The sequence below is a fragment of the Cololabis saira genome, chromosome 11 (genome assembly GCF_033807715.1).
Source record: "Cololabis saira isolate AMF1-May2022 chromosome 11, fColSai1.1, whole genome shotgun sequence".
NCBI lineage: Eukaryota > Metazoa > Chordata > Actinopteri > Beloniformes > Belonidae > Cololabis > Cololabis saira.
In genome coordinates this window covers 44842226-44849743 of record NC_084597.1, presented here as the reverse complement: position 1 = coordinate 44849743, position 7518 = coordinate 44842226, and the positions used below count along the sequence as shown (strand labels likewise).

At 40.2% G+C, this 7518-nt stretch overlaps 1 protein-coding gene across 1 annotated transcript in view; it reads left to right on the top strand.

Annotated features, from left to right (window-relative positions):
- The first annotated feature begins 1288 nt into the window (after positions 1–1288).
- The window catches only part of apc (APC regulator of WNT signaling pathway), a 42138-nt gene continuing 35908 nt past the window's right edge, over positions 1289–7518 (top strand). Inside the window, exon 1 of the mRNA XM_061734588.1 lies at positions 1289–1645. The gene's annotated coding sequence lies outside the window, so the exon portion shown is untranslated. The remainder of the gene's footprint in view (positions 1646–7518) is intronic.

The following is a 7518-nucleotide window of genomic DNA, read 5'->3' as shown; positions in this document are numbered from 1 at the left end:
TTCAGCCTCCCTCCACTGGCTGCCCATACAGTCTAGGATTAATTTTAAAATTATTTTATTTGCCTTTAAATCCTTGAATGGTCTTGCCCCGCCGTACCTCTCTGAGCTCCTACACCCTTATTCACCCAGTCACTCTCTCAGATCAGCTGATCAGCTGCTCCTGAGAGCCTAAAACTAACTAAAAAACTAACTAAAACTAATAGGAAGCTCAGAGGGGGCCGCACCTTCGCTGTTGCAGCTCCAAAACTTTGGAACAACCTGCCTCAGGAAATCAAACAGGCCTCCTCTCAGGTCTGTTTTTAAAGGAGCATGAGGCAGGATTGAGGCAGGATTTATGAAAAAAATTCGTATACGTTTTAAGTTTTCTAGTAATAATGAATGAATGAAGCGTTCCAAACCAAAAAGAATGATTCCTCTAGTGTATCTCTCCGTTGCCTTGAACAGGCTGTGTGCTGCAAAATGCGCTGCAATTCCGGACCGGAATTTCCCGCGCTGTCCTGCGGATGTGACGTCAAATGACGCTGCATGCGCGTTCTCCCCGTTCTCCCGTGCCGGCTTCACTGTTGGCTGCAGTACCCCCGACGGCCGTCGTAGCGCTAATGAGTCTTATTTCTTATTCTTGCCTCAAGCTCCTTTAAATCTCTTCTCAAAATCCACCTTTTCTCCTTGGCTTTTAACACCTAGCAAGACAGTTGAGTTTATTTTTTCCTTTTATTCTTTAATTTATTCTTTTATTTTCTATTCTATCATTTTTTATTCATTTAACTTATCATGAGTGTTTTATTTATGTGTCTTGTGTTTTACGGTGTTTTGTCTTTGTTTTCCATTCGCTTGTCCAGCACAGTGTTTTTAAAGTGCTTTATAAATAAAGTTGACTTGACATTTAAATTTTTTTTTTTTTTTTTAAATTTAATTCTTGATAAAATAAAAAAAAATCAAGAACAAAGGCAACATACAGATACCGAGATTCCAACACCAAATTGAAAAGAAATAAACACAAGAATATATAAAGGACAAGACATAACACAGACAAGACATCACAACAGCATAATGTGAGTGTGTATGTTTCATGTAAAGAAATTCAGCGATTTACAGATGCCTATGGTCTTTTGTGCCTTTGTGATTTTTGATCTTTATAAATAAAGTTGACTTGACTTGACTTATATGTCGTCATGACGTCACCGCGACGCATCGCAGCTGCTTCCGGTCACGTGTTCGGAGGAGGGCGGTCCTCGCGGACAGTAACTTTCAGCGCTCTTTTCTCCGTGTGTGTGTGTGGGATTTTTTTTTTTTTTGTTTTGGTTTTTTTACACAATATATTGTCCTTTATCTCTTTTGATTCGCTGTGCCCGGAAGAGCCGGAAGCTGAAGCAGAAGGCTGACCTAGCGCTCCGGGCGGGTACTGCACCGCGGGATGGAGTGACGGAGGAGTCCGGAGGTTCAGGACGGCGTCACGGCGGCGGCGTAGAGAAACTCAGGCTTAGAACAACATGGCGCACCGCTGCAGCGACACAACATAAAGGCCCGTCCAGAACCCGGGCCTAACCCGGCCCCAGCCCCGCAGACCCGAGCCCCTCCCGCCCGGACCGGACTCCTCTCGCTGGTACTCGGATGTGAAGCGGCCGGACCGGCGGAGAGCAGGAAGGTGAGGCTGCTGGCCGCTAGCTGGACCCGGCTAACATCTGTTAGGACCGGGGTCGGGACTACAACCCCCGACCCGAGCTCCACACACGGGGTTCTGTTCACTAGGGGGGAAATGGTACTTTACTTTGATTATATTGGAGCATGGCAGCCTACTCAGACGATTCTGTTCACAAAAACCTGGTTTACTTCTATTTTCCTGTTAATTTTGGGATCAAATATGATCAATATGATACGCTAAAACCTCCAGACAGACACAGTTTCTTCCCCCAAGCTGTTGCTCTGATGAACATAGAGAAACCAATCACCGTGCAATAACAATAATAGCAGTAATTATAATAACTATCACATGCTGTAACAATGCACCTTCCAACAACAATCATGTCTGCCTCATTCTGCTGCACTTTCACTTTTTACATTTTTTTTTACATGTTATTTTATTTAGAGCCGTCATTTTTTCTACCTCATACTGCTGCACCTTTCAGTTCTTTAATTGTATATATGTTAATAAGTGCCTACATTTGTTTATTTACTTTACTATTTTAAAATCTGGGTACAGTGAGCGAAATAACCAGAGTCAAATTCCCTGTTGGACAATGTTCGGACTACAACCACCACGGGTCAGGACCCGAGCTCCAAACACGGGGTTCATTAGGGGGGAAATGTTACTTTGATTACATTTGAGCATGGCAGCCTATTCAAACGTTTCTGTTCCCGAAAACCTGGTTTATGTCTTCTATTTTCCTGTAAATTTTGGAATCAAATATGATCAATATGATACGCTAAAACCTCCAAAACAGAGACAGTTTCTTCCCCCAAGCTGTTGCTCTGTTGCTCTCTCACAATTAAGAGCCTCAGAGAAACCAATCACCGTGCAATAACAATAATAGCAGTAATTATAATAACTATCACATGCTGTAACAATGCACCTTCCAGCAACAATTATGTCTGCCTCACTCTGCTGCACCTTTCACTTTTAACATGTTATTTTATTTAGAGCCGTCATTACCATGTCTACCTCATACTGCTGCACCTTTCAGTTCTTTAATTGTATATATGTTAATAAGTGCCTACATTTGTTTATTTACTTTACTGTTACATCTGTTAGGACCAGGGTCGGGACCCGAGCTCCACACACGGGGTTCTGTTCATTAAGGGGGTAAATGTTACTTTACTTTACTTACATTTGAGCATGGCAGCCTACTCAAACGTTTCTGTTCACAAAATCCTGGTTTACTTCTTCTATTTTCCTGTTAATTTTGGGATCAAATATGATCAATATGATACGCTAAAACCTCCAGACTCAGAGACAGTTTCTTCCCCCAAGCTGTTGCTCTGATGAACTCTCACAATTAAGAGTCTCAGAGAAACCAATCACCGTGCAATAACAATAGTTTAGTTTAGTTTATTTAAGGATCCCCATTAGAAGCACACAAATGTGCCTCTAGTCTTCCTGGGGTCCTGAACATAAAAATACAGAACAGTGCAGTCATACAGTAAAAAAACATTAAAAAAAAACTATCAGACAGGCTGCACAGACCTAAAATGATAAAAACATATGTTTTTAGAGTAATACTGATAAACAGTGAAGTAAATACAGACACATTAAAAATAATTAAGAGAGAACAAAGACAATCAGACAGGCTGGTTGTATAACAGACTATGCCAGACATACAGACAACATACTCAACGGACAAACAGTATAATCCACAGAGTACAAACAAATAAACTACCATAAATAGACAGACATGTGAGGACATACATATACATATTTACAGTCTGTTTGATATGTTTAGGCAGAGAATTCCAGAGAGCTATTGATCTATATATGACAGTAAGCTTGCGAAAATTTGTTTTTGGAGCCGGGAGCAATATATGGCCAGAGGCAGCGCCTCTGGTCATATATTGACATTTATTAACAATAATGGCAGTAATTATAATAACTATCACATGCTGTAACAATGCACCTTCCAACAACAATCATGTCTGCCTCATTCTGCTGCACTTTCACTTCTTACATTTTTTTTTACATGTTATTTTATTTAGAGCCGTAATTTTTCTACCTCATACTGCTGAACCTTTCAGTTCTTTAATTGTATATATGTTAATAAGTGCCTACATTTGTGTATTTACTTTACTGTTTGCTATTTTTAAATCTGGGTACAGCGAGCGAAATAACCGGAGTCAAATTCCCTGTTGGACAATGTTCAAACTTGGCCAATAAAGATGATTCTGATCTTTATATGAGTTATCACACGTACCAAAAGAAATGTATATTATTATTATAATTGTTATTCTGGTGTCATTTTGTATAACTTTTGAGACTATACATATTATTTGACCACATTAAAAACGATTTATGTCACTATTTTGTACACCGAAGTCCTACTTTGATTAAAATTTCATTCTCATTCGGGCTTATAGGAGCACTGATTTTCAATCATAATCTTGTCAAATTTGAATCAGCACTAGATTGGTTTAGGGTTTGTCACAGCCTGGCTCTTACAGCCATGACAAGGAGGGAGACACACCACAATAATGAATAACAATTAACCAAAAATGACTGAACTCAAATATGTTAAACAAAAGATTACTAAACGTGGGATGTGGATGTCAGTAAAGTAGTTACAGTATCTGGTTCTGACCCGGCGAAATGTTCATCCCTAAAGCCGGTTCTGGTCTGAAATTAGTTCTAGTTTGGTACCAGTTCTTATCCAGTATAGGTTATAAGATAAGACTGGTGTTATGATCAAGCAATGGTTCAGGACTGATCCTTAAGACTTATTGCCTCTGTAGTACAGTTACTGCTGTGTTATTGCCTCTGTAGTACATTTACTGCTGTGTTATTGCCATTGTAGTACAGTTACTGCTGTTATTGCCTTTGTAGTACAGTTACTGCTGTGTTATTGCCTTTGTAGTACAGTTACTGCTGTGTTATTGCCTCCGTAGTACAGTTACTGCTGTGTTATTGCCTCTGTAGTACAGTTACTGCTGTGTTATTGCCTCTGTAGCACAGTTACTGCTGTGTTATTGCCTCTGTAGTAAATTTACTGCTGTGTTATTGCCTCTGTAGTGCAGTTACTGCTGTGTTATTGCCTCTGTAGTACAGTTACTGCTGTGTTATTGCCTCTGTAGTACAGTTACTGCTGTGTTATTGCCTCTGTAGTACAGTTACTGCTGTGTTATTGCCTCTGTAGTACAGTTACTGCTGTGTTATTGCCTTTGTAGTACAGTTACTGCAGTTATTCCCTCTGTAGTACAGTTACTCTTTTATTGTAGTACAGTTACTGCTGTGTTATTGCCTTTGTAGTACAGTTACTGCTGTTATTGCCTTTGTAGTACAGTTACTGCAGTTATTGCCTTTGTAGTACAGTTACTGCAGTTATTCCCTCTGTAGTACAGTTACTCTTTTATCCCCCCTGTAGTACAGTTACTCTGTTATTGTAGTACAGTTACTGCTGTGATATTGCCTTTGTAGTACAGTTACTGCTGTGTTATTGCCTTTGTAGTACAGTTACTGCTGTGTTATTGCCTCTGTAGTACAGTTACTGCTGTTATTGCCTCTGTAGTACAGTTACTGCTGTGTTATTGCCTCTGTAGTACCGTTACTGCTGTGTTATTGCCTCTGTAGTACAGTAACTGCTGTGTTATTGCCTCTGTAGTACAGTAGCTGCTGTTATTGCCTCTGTAGTACAGTTACTGCTGTGTTATTGCCTCTGTAGTACAGTTACTGCTGTGTTATTGCCTCTGTAGTACAGTTACTGCTGTGTTATTGCCTCTGTAGTACAGTTACTGCTGTGTTATTGCCTCTGTAGTACAGTTACTGCTGTGTTATTGCCTCTGTAGTACAGTTACTGCTGTGTTATTGCCTCTGTAGTACAGTTACTGCTGTGTTATTGCCTCTGTAGTACAGTTACTGCTGTGTTATTGCCTCTGTAGTACAGTTACTGGTGTTATTGCCTCTGTAGTACAGTTACTGCTGTGTTATTGCCTCTGTAGTACAGTTACTCTTTTATTCCCTCTGCAGTACAGTTACTCTTTTATTGTAGTACAGTTACTGCTGTTATTGCCTTTGTAGTACAGTTACTGCAGTTATTCCCTCTGTAGTACAGTTACTGCAGTTATTCCCCCTGTAGTACAGTTACTCTTTTATTGTAGTACAGTTACTGCTGTGATATTGCCTCTGTAGTACAGTCACTGCTGTGTTATTGCCTCTGTAGTACAGTAACTGCTGTTATTGCCTCTGTAGTACAGTTACTGCTGTGTTATTGCCTCTGTAGTACAGTTACTACTGTGTTATTGCCTCTGTAGTACATTTACTGCTGTGTTATTGCCTCTGTAGTACATTTACTGCTGTGTTATTGCCTCTGTAGTACAGTTACTGCTGTGTTATTGCCTTTGTAGTACAGTTACTGCAGTTATTCCCTCTGTAGTACAGTTACTCTTTTATTGTAGTACAGTTACTGCTGTGTTATTGCCTTTGTAGTACAGTTACTGCTGTTATTGCCTTTGTAGTACAGTTACTGCAGTTATTCCCTCTGTAGTACAGTTACTCTTTTATCCCCCCTGTAGTACAGTTACTCTGTTATTGTAGTACAGTTACTGCTGTGATATTGCCTTTGTAGTACAGTTACTGCTGTGTTATTGCCTCTGTAGTACAGTTACTGCTGTGTTATTGCCTCTGTAGTACAGTTACTGCTGTGTTATTGCCTCTGTAGTACAGTTACTGCTGTTATTGCCCTCTGTAGTACAGTAACTGCTGTGTTATTGCCTCTGTAGTACAGTTACTGCTGTGTTATTGCCTCTGTAGTACAGTTACTGCTGTGTTATTGCCTCTGTAGTACAGTAACTGCTGTTATTGCCTCTGTAGTACAGTTGCTGCTGTGTTATTGCCACTGTAGTACAGTTGCTGCTGTGTTATTGCCACTGTAGTACAGTTACTGCTGTGTTATTGCCTCTGTAGTACAGTTACTGCTGTGTTATTGCCTCTGTAGTACAGTTACTGCTGTGTTATTGCCTCTGTAGTACAGTTACTGCTGTGTTATTGCCTCTGTAGTAAATTTACTGCTGTGTTATTGCCTCTGTAGTGCAGTTACTGCTGTGTTATTGCCTCTGTAGTGCAGTTACTGCTGTGTTATTGCCTCTGTAGTACAGTTACTGCTGTGTTATTGCCTCTGTAGTACAGTTACTGCTGTGTTATTGCCTTTGTAGTACAGTTACTGCAGTTATTCCCTCTGTAGTACAGTTACTCTTTTATTGTAGTACAGTTACTGCTGTGTTATTGCCTTTGTAGTACAGTTACTGCTGTTATTGCCTTTGTAGTACAGTTACTGCAGTTATTCCCTCTGTAGTACAGTTACTCTTTTATCCCCCCTGTAGTACAGTTACTCTGTTATTGTAGTACAGTTACTGCTGTGATATTGCCTTTGTAGTACAGTTACTGCTGTGTTATTGCCTTTGTAGTACAGTTACTGCTGTGTTATTGCCTCTGTAGTACAGTTACTGCTGTGTTATTGCCTCTGTAGTACAGTTACTGCTGTGTTATTGCCTCTGTAGTACAGTTACTGCTGTGTTATTGCCTCTGTAGTACAGTAACTGCTGTTATTGCCTCTGTAGTACAGTTACTGCTGTGTTATTGCCTCTGTAGTACAGTTACTGCTGTGTTATTGCCTCTGTAGTACAGTTACTGCTGTGTTATTGCCTCTGTAGTACAGTTACTGCTGTGTTATTGCCTCTGTAGTACAGTTACTGGTGTTATTGCCTCTGTAGTACAGTTACTGCTGTGTTATTGCCTCTGTAGTACAGTTACTCTTTTATTCCCTCTGCAGTACAGTTACTCTTTTATTGTAGTGCAGTTACTGCTGTGTTATTGCCTCT